Source organism: Emydura macquarii, unplaced genomic scaffold (genome assembly GCF_026122565.2).
Source record: "Emydura macquarii macquarii isolate MOO-44397 ecotype Brisbane River unplaced genomic scaffold, CSIRO-AGI_Emac_v2 contig_3603, whole genome shotgun sequence".
NCBI lineage: Eukaryota > Metazoa > Chordata > Testudines > Chelidae > Emydura > Emydura macquarii.
Window position 1 is genome coordinate 138,731 of NW_027133740.1, and position 20,188 is coordinate 158,918.

Below are 20,188 nucleotides of genomic sequence, written 5' to 3' on the forward strand. Positions count from 1 at the left end.
ATACACAAGCAAGAAAACCCAGGCAGATCCATTGCCTATGGGCACAACACTCTTACTGGACGAATACTGGGATGCACAAAAACCATCCTCAAATCATTTACCACACAAAGGGCCAATTTCTTGCAAGACACAATCAACTTCTCCAGAAACTCCACAACATTAACAGCCTCTCTCAGAACACCATTTCTGCCACAATGAATGTCACCTCCCTACACACCAACATCCCTTACCATGACGACATCACTGCCTGTCTCAATATCTACAAGACAATGGACAACACTCAGATATCCATCCCAAACACCACCAAACTCATCCATTTCATCCTCAACCATAACAATTTTACATTCAACAGCAACCACTTTATCCAAACCATAGAAAGAGTCATGGGTACTAATATGGCTCCCTAATATATCAACTTCTTCATAGGCCGCCTCAAGGAAGAATTTCTGGCCAAACGCATCAAAAAACCAATGATATACCTGAGATACATCAATGACTTATTCATCCTTTGGACAGACGACCTAAATTCCCTCAAATTTCCACAACTTCAGCTACCAATACTCATCCATCAAACTCTCTCTAGAACACTCTCATACGAGCATCAACTTCATGGACACCACAATAAGCTTCAGCAATGGAATCCTACAGACAAGAAACCCACAGACCACCACACTTACCTTCAAAGGTAGTAATCACACAAACACACCAATAAATCTTATATACAGCTAGGCACTCAGATACCACAGAATATGCTTCAAGGAGAAAATCCAGGATACACACCTTAACACACTTTCAACCACCTTCACCAAATAAGGATGCCCCACTAGAGGAGTAGATCACATCATGGAATGGATCCCCCCCCCCATACTCCCAAAATAACCTTATTCAATACAGAATAAAAAAATAACCCACCAATCACACACCCCTAGTTGTCACCTATTACCCCACACTTGAACCCAAACGGGGTACAATCCATATTCGACGGGGAACCCATCTTGAAAGAAATCTTTTCCAAATCCCCTCTTCTGGCCTTCAGACGCCTCCCAAACTCACTAATCTCCGCATAGACCAAGACACACAAACTCAAAGTAGCACCAGACCCTGCCAGAACAACAGACATATCTCCATGATGATCAACACCCTCCACAACACACCTTTCAAGATCCCTGGGTCCTATACATGCCTATCACAACATGTGGTGTACCTCAACCAGGGCATAATAAATTACATGGGTAAAACGACACACTCACTACACTCTTGAATGAACTCACAGAGATTAAAAAATATACCACATTACCCATGGGTAAGTACTTTTCACAAAACTCTCTCTCTATATTTGATATCTCAATCCTTGTCCCAAAGGAAACCTGCACAACAACTTCAAAAAACGAGTCTGGGAACTTACAATTCAGAACTTAGCTAGACATTAAAAATCAGATTCAATAAAGATAACTGTATTTATGGCTCATTACAACAGTCTGTAATTCACCAACCCCCTCCTCCGTCCTATGATTGCAGAAGTGGTAACTGCCTGCTTCACCTTGAATGGTCTCTTGCAATTTATGTTAACTCCTTATGCTTAACACTGTGTTTCACCTTGTATTTAACAGTGACTCTTTCCCAGATCTGAAGAAGAGCCTTGTGTAAGTTGGATAGTTTGTCTCTTTCACCAAGAGAATTTAGCACAATAAGATATTAACTCGCCCTCCACCGCCTTCTCTCTCAACCTTTAGACAATCCAAAGATTTTTTTTTTTTTTTTTTTTTTAAGCATACACTGTGCAAACTATTTGGTTACCATGAGCTGTCACTTAACAGAATTTTTCTCAGCATGCACAGAAGCAACTGAATAGTACATGAATAGGAAACTGATTTTGAAAGGAGTCTATATTCTTCTCAAAACGCAGGAGAACGTACGAGTAAACCCCCAGGCAGCAAGAGGAGAATGCATTTCATGGCGTTGGCACAGCAGACAGAAGCTTGCATAGTTGCTGTAAATGTCAGATTTGAGTCACCAGAAAGCATTGCACCACACTGCTGTATAATAATGATGCCTTCAAGCCAGCCCTGCAGCTCTCTGTGATGTAATAAAAAAGCCATTCACAGCATGCAGTTTTAGGCCAGGTCCACACTAAAAAGTTAAACTGACCCAGCTACAACACTGAGAGGTGTGAAAAATCCACACCACTGAGCGATGTAATTAAGCCAACCTAATCCCTGATGTAGGCAGCATTAGGACAATGGAAGAGAAGCTACTACTTCTCAGGGAAGTGGATTAACTACAGCAATGGGAAAACCCCTTCCATCCCTGTACTGAGTGGCTACCATGAAACGCTACAGTGGCGCAGTTGAAGTGCAGACACAGCCTTAATGACAGTGAAATGAGGTTTCTGAGTACATGAAAGACCTCTACAATTACACATACTGACTGTACCATTAACGCATGGCAACATACTATTAGCACTGTTTTAATTAATATCAATTTCAGCTGTTCTAGGCTTTTGAACTCTTAGTTTTTATTATTTGTTCAGCACTGACAGTGTGCTGATCTCCCCTTGCTGCACAGGTTTCTTTTACTTTATTTGGTAAGTATAGCAGTGTGTACATCAGCAAATACATGAAATAACAGGCTTCAGCTCATGGCATTGGAGTCAACAGCATCCAAGTTGTGGCCATGCATGCCAATAAATGGATCAATTTCCTCCATACTTTTTCTGATTCATTATTTTGCTAATACAGCATTGAGATTATATAGTATTACTTAAAAAAAATACATTGCAACCTAAAAATGTGTGTTTAAAGTCAAGGACTCAAAAATTAGAAAATGACAGATTTATATGTGCTTTTTGCACATCCATCCTGTGACTTGAGTAAGATGGAACCTGTGATAACAATATCATCACAACATTAAAGAATGTATCATAATCTAGATGCACAAGGGAGCTGAATTAAGGTTGCACAGGCAACCTTATTGCTGGCATTTACCAACTTTCAGGTATTTGACTTTGCAACCAAAATATATTTTTAAGATAACTTTTATGTAATTTCCAAGGGGCTTTTTGTTTTGTTTTTTTAATTCTATTATATGCAACTAGAAGAAGACATCACCCCCAAAAATGAATCACCAAGGTTAGAAACCTGAACCTTCAACGCTGCAGCACAGACTGCTACCACGTGAGCTACAGGACTAGCCACACTGAACTGGCAGCAGCAGAAGGCTATTTTCCCAGAAAAGGGGTTAGGGAATGGGAGGGGATGGACCACTGGATCCAGGTGGTGAGTCGGGAGCCTAGCCTGATCCCTTCTTCATCTCTAGATTTGACAGAGCTCCTGCCCCACGTGGTGCCCCAAGATAGGGGGTATGGGCCTGTGGGGCTACAGCCCAGCAATTTTCTCCCCATCCCCCAACCTAGTGCATGAGGTCACAGCAGCACTCAGTTTTGGAGCAGCCAGGTAACACATCACAAACTTCAGAGCAGGGAGCCAGCCCCAGCCCCACAGAACAGGAATACACCACTGCAGGGCGAGTGCAGGGCAGGCTTGCTCTCCAAAACCTCCCCTCCCTGCCCCTGTCCTAGGCCTTCCCTGCAGACAGGTTTGGATTAGGGTTGCAGTGCCAGAGTGGACAGTGCATAAATGTAGTGGCAGGTCAAACAAAAATTTAAAAAAAATATATATATATATATATATATATATATATATATATATATATATATATATATATATATTCAGTTGGTGAGTCACCATAGTAAGAAGTTTCAGAACAACTGAAATATAAATTATTCAAGAAGAAAGTCTGATGTGATTAAATGTGTATAAAACCTCCAATTCACATGTTATCCAAGAAGACAGAAAGAACACACATTAAGGTCAAATGTGGGGAGGTCGGGATAGGGAAGTTGCCTGGCCAAAATGGAGAACTTGTCTTCTTATAGAATTCTTCTGGAATCTTTACTACAGGTAAGAGATTTGAATGAGTGAGGTTTTATCTGAATAGGATATATCAAGCAGCGTTTTTAATAAAAAATGAGGATTTTTAAGAGTAGCATTCCCCTGAACCAGTTCTCCCACAAAAGCTGACATTCATATGTACTCACTCCTGTATCAAGAGTAAAAGAGGGGTCAATCAAGGACTAAGAGCAGCAGGACTGTAGCTCAGGATTAAGTGCACAATCAGAGCTGCATATGTTGCGAGGAACAGAATGGGACGGTTCATCTGCTTGTGGTACATCAGGGTCATCAGGCCTGTATGCGCTCTAAATGCACTCTGTGTACTAGCAGAACTCTGGGGTGAATAGTGCTTCAAGTGTATGATATTACCAAACAAACTCCTACTGCCCACTTCCTTACTACGCTAGGGTTTAAAACCAAGATTAGTTTGTTTTGCTTGGGTGCAGGGAAGTGTTTCAATTACATTTTTCTAAGATGATTAATGCTTTACTTTTTCCCTGCCTGGATTTCCTTCTTTGTCCTGACTGTGCAAACTTACAGCTGCACCAGTATGTCCTCACACCTCCCCTCCAATTTTCTTCTGAGGCTCTACGCCGTAGCTATAAAAACAGGATGGCTTAAACACGCTCCTTGTACACTCTGATGTTTTACAAATATATAATTAAATACAATGTGCTATATAGCCCACCTCCAAGTGCCTTAGCGGGAAGAAAGGAAGCAGTGAGAGAGGAGGCACTTTTAAAATAACCCCCCCTCCAATTTCCACCCTCTGCTCCCTCCCACCCTCATGCAATTTAGCCACTCAAGCACCTACACTCACCCACCAACCCACAATACATTCACAAAGATGTGTGACACAATGTGTGAGAGTTCAATACCTGTATGTTTTTGGTAGTTCTTAGAAACAACCCATTCACCTAATGTATATGTATGAAGAGGGAAGAGATCAAGACTCTCATTCCTTGATCTGTTTTGTCCTAGACATCATAGCAGTCACATAACCTGCAATTTGACAGATGCAGCTTTAGTTACCCAGCTTTTCTCTTCGCTTCCTTCCCAGTGACGTGTAATGGAAGAGTGCATGAAAATGTCATGGTCCCTCCTAGTTTCAGCCACTCCATAGCAGCAGAAATAGAAAAACAGCTTATCACTGCATCACCACGCGTCTCAATGCAGAGACAAATGAGACTTTCCTACCCAACCCCCAAGTGAGGGACTTGAGAACTGATTAACTTTTCAGAAACGTGCTCTGATTTGCCTGGAAGCTCTCCTGAGACACAGCAATTGAAAATCCAATCATCCTCTATAATCCCACGCACTGACATTACATGTGATTTGGGATCACCATCACTACACAAGCTCTCTCTCTTTGTGGTTGCTCATTTTCTGAGCCAGGCTAAGTGGAAGCTTACACTACAAAACCATACACACAGTGTTAAACTAATATTAAGGACATATAAATGCAGGTTAAGATTAATAAACCCACTCTCTATATATGTATTGCAAGATACTCCAAACAAACGATTTTTCACATCATAGTAGCTAGGAATCAGGGAGTGAGTTAATGCTGTAACATGTATGACCAGTTCTTATCTTGAGTTGAGTGTGTTTAGAAATAGCCTTTAACTATTAACTATTTTGAATGGGGGGGGGGGTGCCCCTAGTCTGTTTGCCAGAAGCTGGGAATGGGTGACAGAGGATGGATCACTTGCTTACCTGTTCTATTCGTTCCCTCTGAAACATCTGGCATTGGCCACGGTCGAAAGACAAGGTATTGGGCTAGATGGACCATTGGTCTTACCCAGTATGGTCATTCTTATGTTTGAACCACAAGTATAAATACATACCTAGGCCCTGACCATTACATACGTAATCAGAGACAGGTGGAATGTTTATTAAAAGACATTTTGACTCAACAGACTTATCCATAATATAAAACTAGTCACTATATCACTAAGTTATGCTACATGGATACACAGAAAATACACAGGCCTCAGAGATGAGTACATCTTTAAAATTCCAGTTCTTAAAAAAAATTGGGGGTGGAGGGAAGGGAAAGATGTGGACCAGATTTGTTCCCCATCACAGATCACCGGTAAGCAGCATTTTATTTTATAGAACAACCCCTAAACCAGCATTTGAAACTACATCTTAACTCTGAAACCAAAAACAATTTATATTTCCATTCTATGTCTCCTCCAACAATTTGCATGCCAGCCTCGATCAAGTTTTAATATTATTTACACTTTAAACGTAACCACAAGGGCATATCATAGTAGGAGAGCAGCAACTATAGTTAATATTGCATAATGGTTTCCACTCTAATCCATTTTCTATCAACCAACTTTCAGTTTCCAGGCTGAAATTTCATAGCACATCTGACTGGATTCACTACTCCACAAGTTTGAGTAAAATCAGTTCAGCCATTCTTTTGGCAGAGAGAGAGTCAAAAAAAGTTTATCTTGTTATAAAAGAATGTTAGCAACTCTTTTGTACCACCCTATCATCAAAATGGCTGTGGGCTGAACATTTCATGAGCAGCAGTATTCCTGCTGTTCTGGAGGAAAGTGGTTTGATTTGACTAAATTATTAGCCTCGGGGGGAAAAAAGTCAACAAGCTGGACATTCAGAGTAGATTTTTTGCTAAACTTGAGAGATGCAGCTAAAGGAGGATGTGTTGTGTGTGAATGTCTGTAGCTGCAAACCAGCGAAAACCTTGGAGAGTGTGCAAGGGCTGAAGTTGTAGCAGGGAAAAAATGGATGATGCATTATATCTGAGTAGTATCGTGCGATTGTGTAACTAAAGAAAGTGGCAAAAATACATATGCGCAAGGAGGAAGAGTGAGCCACCCGTATTTCCCAAACAGAGTGCTTTACCATGCAATCTGAGTCCTATTTGTGACGCTGAAACGCCAGCTCAAATCAAAGCCATAAGCCAATTCACTTGGGTGTGACTATCAAATAAATGTTAATGTTATTGTCTTCAGTTGCCTATAACCGGTTTATTATCACATTACATTATGTATATCCTGTGCTTAATTAATCCTAAATCAAAAGTATATGTTAGTGTTAAGATAAGAATTTACTTGACGTGTAGACTTGATGAAAGCTAATGAAAGATTTTTTTAGATTACTGTAATTAAATGCATTGTTTAGATCTCTGTAATTGGATTGCCCATCAAATGGGAGTGGAGCCTTGGAACTGCAAAGAAGCATGCTAACTTCAAAGCATGGGTCATTGTGTTTGACAATGGGAAATCCATAGACCCATAAATCCATAGTGTTTAGGTCAAAGGAAAAGCCCATGCTGTAATGGAAAAAAAATAGGAAAACAGCTATAAGAATGGATCCCGGGAACGATCCTGTATCTCTAAACTATTTGGTCACTTTCAGAGAGCGTTCCAGATGCAAGACAGAGATTCCCAAAATTATTTTGGGTATTACTGAGAGACTTATGGAAAACTAGCAAATTACTACATCTCCACTATCACTTTGGATTTACAAACTTGGACTCACCTCTTAACGTATTTTACCTGCTTTAACCTCTCAATAACTCCTGTAGTTAAGAGATGATCCATGTTTCTCACATTCCAGTAGGAAAAGCTGCATTAATAGTGTCACACTGTCTAGAATAGCGCACAACTGAGAGTGCCAATCTCAGGTCAGACTATCAGAAAACAGGGCAGACACCCCAAACTGGTGGTATATTCTATAACCAGATTTCACCAAGCCAGTAACAAATATGTATTGGATTACTATATTTAGTCTTATCATGGAGTCACAAACAGTCCCCTTAACTGCAGGAGCCTGGAAATGGTCCCATAAAAATTAACACTCCAGAACAAAGTGGAGCACATCTTATATCACAGAGGGCCAGGAGCTTTCACAATAGCACTTATCAGGAGTACCTACAACATTCCTGCAGTCAAAATATTAACATTTCTGGCTTGTCCAATGGTGCCTGTAGTTCCGGATAATGTAGCTGACAGTTGCGAATACGCTGGAAGCACTGTTTGGATACGATTCTTCACTATATGTAGGGCACACAGTGCAGCTCTGTGCTAGAACCAGAGGCCATGTGAGGAGATTTGGCACAGCAGGAGCAGCTAAAGAGCTTTTAAAAAGTAAATTATAATTTTGGAGGGGGGAGGGGAAGATAACTTGCTCAGATGATCAGAGCACAACAGCACAAACCTTAATATCAAGCTCTTTTACCATGTGCCTGCATTACGGCAGTTATGCAATTCCTAAAGCTTCTCCCCATTTTTCCCTACAGCTGCAGATGAGCTCTCCATGATCCTATTCTTCAAATCATGTTGATGAACCAAAGGTTAATGCATGAATATAGTTAACACCCTTATGATTATATTACAAGGCAATCCTAGACTTCACATGCATAACTCAATCTGGACTGAATAAAACTGCTGGGCTTTTTTAGCACACACCTCAGGCCATACACTAACTCAGTACAGCTGAGCCACAAGAAGATCAGGAAAGGATGTTCCCATGCTGTTTACATCCAATCTCCAATACAAGATACACCCCCCTCCCCAAGCCATCTTTGATATAAATTATTCCATTTTTATGCAAAAGTCCCAGGAGGGGCTTAAGATAGGACTACCTCTGGTGCACAGGTTGTCCCACTGTACTTGACTCAAGGTATGAGCTGTCTGAATTCCTCATTGTTCGGAGGTTGGCGTCACAGAGACTGTTCTGTGTGATTTTAATGTCCATCCAAAATATTTCAGGGTCTTCTGAGTACTCTGGAAGAGGCAATTTTTGGCTCAACTCTTCTCGCTGGCCACACTTTGGGACAGAACTGGCGATAAGCAGATTGGAGGTTATGGATTGACCATTACCTCTTCTGGTTTGGGGTCAGGGTGCATTTTCCTACATAAATGTAAAGAATCTTTTTGATAGCCCATCCACATAAACCAATTTTACCAGTTTAGTAATTCTTATGTTCCTTCACCAATGAGCTACAAGGCAGCTCTAAAGGAGAATATCTATCGTACTTAGATTGTAAGCTCTTTGGTGCACCATTTTTGTTTTGTTATGTTTGTATAGCCCCTAACATGATGGGAGTCCTGGACCATGGCTATGGCTCTGAGGCACTACAGTAATACCAACTCCTACTAGTAGTACAACTTGCAATAATCATTTTTCCTTGAATATTCACGCAACTCCTTCCTCAGCTTTGTTCACATAAGCCAGGTTGGTATATGGATTATCCTTCCCAGATAAAGAGAGACAACTGATAGCAGAGCACTACTATGTAGAAGACTTTAGGCAAGTCTGACCACATACATCAAAGTTTATGCTGTGGTTCAGATGGAGGAAAAGGAGCTTCTTTATCTGTAGAACAGCAGCTGTAAAGACCCAAACAGCAGACCTATTCCAGGTAAAGGATAATATGTGTAAACTGGAAATCTACACTCTGTTACAGAATCAATTTCTTCCCCTATTATAATGAATTATCTTGTTATTTTGTGAATAAGCTCATTTGAATCCACACTGAGCTATCTAACTCTGGAAGAGACAGATGCGCCCTCTCTTCTGCTTGAGTGGGGTTGTAGAGTAACTTTGGCCTACAGCCCTGTGAGCTGGATCCATTCCCTTCTGTGGCTGTGGAGAAGTAAGGGGTAATTTACAGGTCTGCTTTTAAAAGAAAAAAAAAATCTAAGTTTCTGGGAGAGAAGTGCATAAAATGTTGTGATGAGACACCTCTGGCAATACTTAGTAGTGAAATTGCCTTCACCACAGTCAGTCAATCTAAATACATTACATAATCAAATTAGCATTTATTTTAATCAAATTGAAATCCCAAATCTGATAGAACTGTCACCATTCTGCCACGTTAATTAATGAGTTACTATCATAAACAGGCTTATACTCTTTTTAGAGACATAATGTGGACTTAATAGAGACCTATAATGAAAAATAAAATGGCATCCATTTTTTAATCTTTATGAAGAGTTTAGAAGGTCTGAAGGTCTTGTTTAATTAAAAAAAAAACAAAAAAAAACAGTAGACATTCTAGTCCTGTACACACTGCTAGAAGATTGTGTTATCATCAGTTCACTAGTTCTGCAGTCACAAACAAGTCAAGAGTGAACATTGAGCACTTGAGGGGAAGGGCTTTAGTCAATTTATTTTTTGTTAAGATTTAAGTAAGCTTAATGAGTAGTGAACACTTCAGAGGGAAAAGATCTCTAATGAATATTCAGCATTCCAACTCCTTCTATCAAAGACAAGAAGACTCCCAGAAAACACATCCAAAACATCCAGGCAGTCCTACAGCAAAGCCAGAGGTGATATCCCTAGTATTTTTAAGGAAAACAAAAGAAATTTTAAAAAATTCTACTTCATGCTTCCTAAAGCCTGTTATGTCATGCATCACATGACAGGTGAGTGCATGAGAGAGTACCCAAAATGGGGATGGGTCAGGGGGAGTTGGGTTGTCTTATTTGGTCTGTTGCATGTTTTTGTTGAGCCATCACACACATATATAAACAGAATAATTCTGCCCTCATTCCCCACTTGCCTATGCCTTAGAGATCCACACCAGAGGTCCTTACACCCTTCTAGCTTAGTATAACTGCACAGAGGCTGCTGGGATAGTTCTCTCAGAGGGAAGAAGAAAAATGAAGAAGAAAACATGAAGATACTGAGAATATCATTGCCCTCCTCTTGACCACAGAAATCACTTTCTCTCCTCCCCCACACGCACTGTGTGACATAGTGTACCTGAAAGCAGCAGCCTGTAACCCCCATATTCATCATTCATATATGGTTATGATGTATTTCATACAAAGCATGCCATGTAAGATTCATCTGAAAGGTCATGATCTGCTAAAACCCAAAGTTTGGTCAAAATATGGGCATCAGTGTGTATCAAGTTGTGAGATTTTGCTGCATAGCTATTAGTGAAATATGCTGTAAATTGCATGTCTCTTCTACAAGGGTTTTGGTTCCTGTTCAGAAGGATGTTAAGCAACTATTATCCAACAGGGGAGTTGTAATTGTAATCAGAGGATTTACAAGTCAATGACAATTGCGCAAGCATCACACAATGGGGACTGCTCAACTCTAGGACTCAGTTGCACGAGACTACACCAGGAGAATTGCTCAACTCAGCAAAGCCTACCAGGACATGTCTGGGCTAGTGTCTTCCAGGCCCATGGACTAAAGATATAAAATAAGGGATAATGGCATCATGCTTTGGCCTTTCTCCTCCCCCACCTACACCGGAAGCAACAAGGACACTGTGAAGACAAAGAACTAAGGAGACTGATCTCAGGCCAAAGGGAATTACCTGTGTATTGAGAACTGTACCATTTAATAGGGTGAGAAAACTGCTTGATCTAAGATTTAGATTGTGCATTTATCTTTTATTTTGTTCGTTAACGATCTCTGATCTTTTATGCCTGCCACTTATAATCTCTCTCTCTCTAGTTCATAAATCTGCTTTATATTTCACCTAAAACAATGTGTTTTGGTTGGAGTGCTTGAAAAATTTCAGCTCAGTTACAAAGGTTTGTGTGTCTTCTCCACATTGAGGGAGGAGCAAACTGGGTAATAAACTTACACTGGTCAAGTTTCTGACCAGGGCAGGACAGTACTGTTCTGGGGTGCAAGGATGGGAGCTGGAGGTAATTGGCTGATGCCCTTCTCTGTGTAATTCGTGAGTGGCTCAGGGAGCGTTATGCAATCTAGCTGGGTGTGGGGCTCCACATGCTGTTATGGTGAGTGATAACTGCGCCTGGAGGGGGTTGCTGTTTGTCACTAGCAAAGCATTGAGAGAGAGAGCCCCGGCTAGAGAGTCAAGGGGGCACAGCAGTACCCCAGTTCTGGGTTGCACCCCATAGTCCCAGTCACACACTGCCAATGACAGGCTTCCCCTCTGCACATGTGTTCCAGCAAGAACTGAAGTTCTAACAAGTGAACTGCAATCCAGTGCCTGATAGTAGTACACAAGCTCCACTGCAGGGCAGTCAAACTCTGAGAAAAGTGGATATGAAACGGGGTTTTTAGAACCCCTATCCCCTGCAGCTTATTCCTTCAGAGTTCACCTCCTTGGTCTCCCACTGTAGGATACACCCCAGAATATTTCCCAGTGTGTGTCTTCTTATCTCTTGCCTTGTCTCTGTATTTTACTCCCACTAAGTGTTCCTTCCCGGCTCCCTCTCTTCTCCCCAGTCTCCTATAGCAAAGGAGCACAGCACTTGTAATTACTGTAATGGCAGAACCAATCCACTCCCTCTGGTCAGTACTCTGCTCCCTCTGTTTACAGGACAGGGACAGTTTCATGGAGCAATAGGAGTCCAGCAGAAGGGGAACTGCTGGACCAGCACGTCTATACTTCAGCAATTTACTCACAGCATTAGGCTTTAGCAGGCCAGAAACAGCACAAAAGTGGAATGAATCCAACATAGGAGGTGCAGGCTCCGTGCTTGGCAGAAGCACAGATTGGTTTTTAAGAGTGTCTTTCCACTCACGCCTGAAAGTTACACACCGGGATAAGCTCTTCGGCTAGGTCTATATTTCAAGTAAACACTTGCAGCTAAACTGTGTCAGCTGACTGGGGTGCACCAGTCTGAGGCAGCAGGGCTGTAAAATGGCAGCATAGATATTTGGGCTCATGCTAGAGCCAGAGCTTTGGGATTCTGCAACCCTCCAGTTCAAGCCCAAAGGTCTATGCTGCCATTTTACAGCCCCACAGCCTGAGCCAGCTGACAGGGGCCAACTTCAGCTGTCTAACTCCAGTGTAGACATCCCCTTACACTCCCCCATATCCTACTGCATGCTTTGAGAAAATAAAATGGTTCCCTGCAGTCTTAATCTCCAACTGCGGAATGAAAATAATAAATTAATTCATAAGTTTCCAAAACCCAGGAAACTAATTATCCCAGTGTGGGATGTAGTGACACTATATGGATTAGGGGGATCACTTATAATATCATTGAACATCAATATTGCCAAATTACAATAATTCATATGGGGTATGCCTTGTCAGGTACCATTAGAAAGGTTATGATTTGCTGAACATTATAATATTGTTTGTGCATGTATTATCTTGATACTGTAAATTATAATTATGTATGGCATATCTGTATTTCAACTTGTGCTGCACTCCTGGGCAACACCCCAGACAGGACAGCAGCAGCAATAAATCAGCTTCATGGCCCATCAAGGAAACTCACAGATACAGTGAGCCCAGCAAGAAAAGCCAGGGCTACACCTCATGAATCACCAGGGCATGTCCCCTGTGGACAGGGGATTTTCCCTGAGGCTTTTCCATGCCATGGGCTGAGGGCTTGTGTTTGAAACAGGCCACATGGCAAATCAATCCAGGCAGAGACTATAAAAGGCAGCTGTACCACAGCTATATTGTCTTCAATCCCGCTTCCTACCTCTGAGATCAACTCATCTGTAACTGAAGCTGTGAAACAAAGGAATGAGACCCATCCAGGTACTGGATGTGCACCCGCGTGACTATACAAGCCTGCAAACTCCATAATTCTCCTGAAAACCTGATATACATACACGTGGACTTTCAAATCACTTGTATGTATCTGATTGCTTTAATCATGTAACACCTCTCAACTTGTTTGTTTCCTTCTATAATAAACCTTTAGTTTTAGTTACTAAAGGATGGGCTGGTAGCATGGTATTGTGGGTAAGATCCAAACTTATATTGATCTGGAAATGTGGCTGACCTTTGAGGGTCAGGAGAACTTTTTGGTAAAGAGCACAGAGTTTGTAATAACTTATCTCTTTAGTGTGGTCAGGGGCTGACTGAGAGCTAGAGACTAAAATGCTGTAAAGGGGACTGTGTATTTTTTGTTTTAGCTTTTTGATAACCAGCATGGGGAATCAGAAGCACTGTTTGTGACTGGTTGGTGAATTTATGGCAGCATTAGCCACTAGTTCTGGGAGAATCTGCTCTCCTGGTGCAGCCTGCTCTGACCTTGGCATTTTCAGGTCATCTACCCTAGGGCCAGATATGTCACAAATGTGAAGTCTTAGATTTCCGGCTACAGGAGAGAGAGGTGTACCTTTTATACAGTGTTTCTTCTATGTTAGCTGTAGTAAACTCAATAATTGAAACAATGACCAGAGTTAGACTTATCTTTATTTGCTACAACTTAAGTAAAGAAATTGCTAGATACTCCAAGAGTTTATATCTGAACTTGTTAAATGCATCAAGTTAATGCATAAAAGATCCCTCAACATACTGAGGGATTTACATGTGCAAACAAATGTCTCAAGCTGGTGACCACATAAGAATGGCTATACTGGATCAGACCAATGGTCCATCTAGCCTCATATCTGGTCTTCCGCCAGTGACCAATGCCAGGTGCTTCAGAGGGAATGAATAGAACAGATAATCATCGAGTCATCCATCCAGGCAGGCACCCATTCCCAGCCTCTGGCAACCAGCAATCCCTGTCTACAGTTGTAGAAGTAGCAGAATTGACTGCTATGAGCAACAAGTTTTCAAAAAGCTTACGTGTAAACACAGCCATAGTGGCTGCCCCTGTATATTGCCTCCACCACAACCAAATGTTGATAGATCTGCTCACTTGGGTGACAGCTAACCAAACTGAATCAGAACTTTGTACCAAGTATGTCAACTTGATAAACTGTTCCAATGGTGTTTCCTGCTATTTCTACAGCTAATCCACCAGGATTAGCTTCAAACATCTTGTCACCTACAAATAAAGCCACATAGGAATGTCTTTGGACAAGTGCCAATTCAGAACAAATTCTAAGCCCATTTGAGCCTACTGCCTACATTAGAATAGAAACTGTTAAAGAGTGATTGAGTATTTAAATGATTATCTGGAAACTGTGTGTATCAGCATTTTCCACTGATTTTGCTATTTTGGTCATTTTCCCACAGCACCTGAATCTCCCGGAGATTCACTTGTAAAGCTCCTAGCATAGGTAATAGGAGTCTTGCTAATATCTAATAGCAATAATGCTGGCTGCTGATCAGTATTATGCTCAGTGTAGGTCTAACTCAGATAATGCTTTGGCTAGCAACAGGGTCCAAACACTACTGACCAGCCCAATGGTGGAGATGAACTGGTGTTAGCAACAATGAGAAATGTTAGGAGTTTCCCTAGAGTAGGCAGGTCCTTTGTTTCAGGACCTAAAGAACACAGTGCTGAAGGCAAGCCTTTAAGTCCTTCAAGCCTTGCAGATGTTCAGCACTATTGGTGCAAGACCTGCCAATACACCAGCCCGGCAAAACTGCTTTCACCCAACAGAGCACTCAGGAAGAAATCCTGAGTAGAATAGGGAGAATGGGAGACGGTTGAAGGGAAAATTATTAGGGCTCCACCCCTTCCAACTTGGCAACATGGGTTTTACCTGCATATTTTTAGCAGGTTCTATTGATGAGTCATTGAGATAAGAAAATCAATCAATCAATGTGGGTGCAGCAACTGGCACCAGTTCGCGCCACATTTGAGTGGCACTCGCATCCAGGTCCTGTGGCGAAGAGCCTAAGGGTATGTCTACTTGGTAGCTAGGAGAATGCCTCCCAGCATGGGTAGACACACGCTAGCTGTTCTCAAGTTTCCTACCTGTAGTATGCGGATTGGCTGTGGCAATGGTGGCTCAGGTTCGCCCCCCAGATCAAAGACCACCCGACCCTCTGGGTCCATACCAGGGTTGCTGGCTCAAACCACTGGCCACACTGCTTAGGGTGACCAGATAGCAAGCGTGAAAAATCGGGATGGGGTGTTTGGGAAATAGGTTACCTATATAAAACAAAGCCCCTAATGGCGGGATGTCTGGCTACCCTATTTTTAGCACACTATGTGAAGTAGAGCTACTGTGTCTACATGCACTGGGAAGCACACTCCTAGCTGCTGTGTACCCTAAGCCTGAGGAGAGTATTTTGGGGCAGAATGGAGATAAATTACTGTGTTTTAACAGATATATAGTGTCAAAACCTAATTACTGCTCCAAGATTAATAACTGACTACTCAAATTTAGGAATTTTCAGGAGGGTATTGCATATCACTATTCCAAAATGTTTTGGGGTTTTAAGCCTTCCTGATAAATAGCTTCCTACCATAGCCCTTAAAGCTTTTCTGGAACATAAAATTCTTTCCATTCCATGTAATGTCCTTTTTGCAGTGGATTTCATGGACACAGTGGGTCCACTTCCCCCTGAGGCACAACTCCCAATAAGATCCCAGCTAAGGAAAGGTAAGTAATGCAATTTTTCTGATATACTTAAAGTACACAGTTAACAAGTTTGAGAACAAAGGATACTAACTCATGCATTAACATTCTAGTGAGATATTAAAGGGATGTTTTGAAATATCCCATCTATGTTTTCATTTAATCTGGTAAGAGATGATGGCTTTTTAGCAGCAGTAAAATGATTGTTTGTGGAACCCTACAACTACCTTCATATTTGTTCGCACCAGAGCAGCATCCTTTATCTAGAAATTAAACATTATGAAGCACAATAGTGCTAATTAGTACAGAATCTCCTTACACAGGAGCAAAGTGAAGTCTTTAATGCATCTTACAAAACAGAATATTAAGGCCTCTTATACATGTGCTTTTGCCACACTGGATTTTTAAAAGTCATGGTGTAGAATTCATTATCAGACAGACACTTATCCACCTGTAGGTATAATAAGATTTTCATTGGAATTATATTTTGAATTTTTAGGTTCCCAAAACACTTAGAAACTTGGACCTATGAAAAAACTATGACAATGCCTCCATCAGGTAGCAGGAAACCTTGGTGATTAGTCTTATTTGTATTGCATGGCTCTGCGAGTTAAGATTTCAGGAATCCTATCTGAGATAAATACCATGTTGTTCTTAAAAAGGCAATCTTTTTGTCCACGCAGCCAGGATCTGGTAATACTGTCAGAGCATGATGCCTTTCGTTTTTGGAAAAGGAGCAACTCATATAGCAAATACTATATTCACCCCAATCAGCACTCCCGACAAGGCTATTCCTAAATCTATCGGACCTCTTTTGACAGAAAATTGGTGGCTACAGTGTGGGGCCCTGGGAGCCGATGGAGTAAATAACAAAAGTGGGGACTCCATAGTACAAAATGACAGAGAATCTTCACACACAGGATTGGAGAGGGAACTAAGATTGACATGACATCCACCGGTAGCCTCTGGGGTCTTGGCTGAGCGTTCCTACATCATCCTTTCACTCATGAAAGGTCTTATTTAGGGCACAAGTGAACATTATGCTTATCTCAATTTACTAGGTAGAATGTGCACAAATATTGCTTCTTAAAACCGGTTTTTAACACATACAGAAACCAGGACTTGAAAGACACATTCAGAGGCAAGTCTGGTCCAGGGCAGCTGCAGCCTTGCCTGACAGCATGAAAACCTGATGACTAATAATAATAAAAATAATAACAACAACACCTAGTTTTTGCATAGCACTTCTCATCTATGGATCTCAAAGCACTTTACAAAAGGAAGCCAGTGTCACTACACTGCACTCTACTTGATTTGCAGCTCCCACTACTTACGACAGCCAATGAATATGAATCCTGTCCAGGACGAGGGAAGGCACATGCCTTCGTAACCCTCTGTAGGGACAAGAGAAAACAGAACACCCCATCTTCCTCCCAGAATCAAAGAGCTATGCAAACACTGCTCTGGCATCACACTTTACAACAAATGTACTGTGGTACATTTGAGTCTTGGTTTCAATGCAGCACTGCTCTGAACCACCACATTTCAGCATTTTCATTTCAGATCTTGATAGCAGCAATTTTGTTGAATAGAACCTGTATGTTTCACACATGTTTACAGTTTTGTTGTAATTAGGAACACAAGACTACAAACATTTAGCAATGAAGTGTAAAATAAATTGACATTGCTTAGTTAAAGTGTTCTGTAGAGAGGTTGTTTGTTCTACATTTAGTAACATTGACCAAGATGGTTTGAGTGCTCTCTGCCAGGACTCTCACATTACTTATTTGTACTGCCTGATTGGGTCTTCTGGGCAGTACTGACAAGTTTCTATTGTGCTAAGCACAGTGTGTGTGTGTGTGTGTGTATACACACCCATGCACACTTTTAAAAAAGATTAGCAGACAGTAATAGATAAGCAACCACCAGATCTTGTTATTAAAATAAAAGACTTAAATTTTTTAAAACCTTGTCTCCTACGTTTACTATTGTTGTACACCAGTCCTTTCTAAATCGTACTCCCCGACGCCTTTAAGACTTACCTGTTTTTGAATTTTTAATTTTTTTTTTTTTAATTTTTATCATTCCTGTTTTGTCCTTCTCTATTAACCATTCAACTTAAAACAAAAACAAAAAAACACACACATATAAACCCAGCCCTCCCTCTCCCTGTCCTGCCTGGAGTCCCAGACTATTCACCCCATCTTTGCTCTCAACCTTCCATACAGAATTCTGCACTTGTGGCGGACAACAATACAGTGTTCTACACAGTGGGCACCCTCAAGTTCCAAACACTCAGGGTGTACATGGCCTTTTCTGACCCTCCGGGGCAGGGAACTCTTCAGTGGGAACAGGAAGAGAAATGCATTTTCAGAGAGTATCCTGAAGGCAGCTCAAAGTGAATTTCAAAGCAAACAACCATGAAACTGATTTCTTCTCAGCTGTACTTCAAATTCTTTTAGAACAACACCCAATCAGTACAGAAAACATGCAAGACATACCCGGCTAACTGCAGTTTACTAGGAGGTAAACAGCAGCTCATTCCCAGCAGCTCTAATAAGCTCATTGCAGAAGTTACACTATGCATAAGCACGTTCTTAGGCCACAGGCCAATCAGAAAAACCATCCTGATATGGCTACAGCTGGACTAAAAACCCATTGGCTAGAAAAGAAAGAAGGCTCTCCACCAATGGTAATACTGTTGTCACCAGCAATTGGACAGTGAACAGCTGTTACTGGATAACCTGTATTGGGTTGTAAGCCAATGATAAGATAATCAATGCTGCTAAGAAGCTGCACCATGACTTCAGAGGGGCCCTGATTCTGCATTAATGCCTGCATTAAAGCAGAAGTCAAATGTTCTCACTTGTCCTGAACGATGTCTGTTATCAATATTATGCTGAGTCACAGAGACTGTGCAGAAACTAAGTGAACTGCAGAGACTGCAAGTACAAACTGCACTCAGCAGCATTCTGCCCTACTGCAGAACAAACCATTCTATAACATTCCAGCACTAGCAGTGCAATGCTTTAGCCAGGATTAAAACCAACTGCCGAAAAACAACTTCCTTGCTGTTCATCTATCTCTAGGGGTACTTTAGATGTAAAAAAAAGTTCAGATTACCTGACATTTAATATTTGCCTTTATAACAACATTCTCAATACTTGCTTTAAAACAAACATTCACAGACTTTTCCCATGCAAAGAAAGTGACTAGAACCTATTTTTAACACTGAGGATTTCTGACAGCTAATCTTGCTGGGGTGTTTAGTAAACATGCTAATTTGGCAGGATTCATAGTAGAGTTTCATATTGTATGCAGGTACAAATAAAAACCTAAACATAAGCAAGGCATGTTCTCAGTATTAATCACTTCATTTATTTGTTGCTTAAAACACACTTTTATTTCCTTAGCATTTAGATAAGAACTTTGAGAAAAGGATATGCAAAAATATATTTCAAAAGTTTAAAGTAGTCATAGTAAACATCCCTAATCTAACTTGAATTGGCATAAATCACTGGTTCTTTCACATAAGTGGATCATGATTGTCAAGATTTTTTGAGTAACTAACTGGGTTTTCTGCACACCGATTTGCCTTCCAAGGTTTATGTTCTTTAAGGTTACCAACTAGCTATACATCCCCATAACACCTAGAACGCCATTCTTATTTACCCATCACAAACTCACTAGTCCAGATAACACTGGAGAAGACTAACAGCTGAATGGCAGTTAGTTTGGTTCTTAACTGGCAGGGATAGGTAACTACTGCAGTCTCTTGTACGGCACAGAAAACACAATCAGCACTGAATAGTAAAGAACTAGAGACACGGTAATCTATAGATACATATAGAGGTTCTAATTCATCCCTCTAAGTACAAACAATTCCTACTATTAAGATAAGTTAAACATATGCTTCAGGAAAATAATTCTGAAAAAAACACAGTGCATGATTAAGAACGTCTTTAAGCTGCTAACTCTGAATGGGGCATGATTAGCAAAGAGTTCTTTACGTTTTCATACCATTTCTGTTGCTTCTG

The 20,188-nt window shown here is 41.0% G+C and overlaps 1 protein-coding gene across 3 annotated transcripts in view; it reads right to left on the reverse strand.

Moving 5' to 3' along the window:
* ABCC5 (ATP binding cassette subfamily C member 5) overlaps positions 1 to 20,188 on the reverse strand; it is a 68,480-nt gene that overhangs the window by 45,470 nt on the left and 2,822 nt on the right. The gene's annotated exons all lie outside the window — the stretch shown is intronic.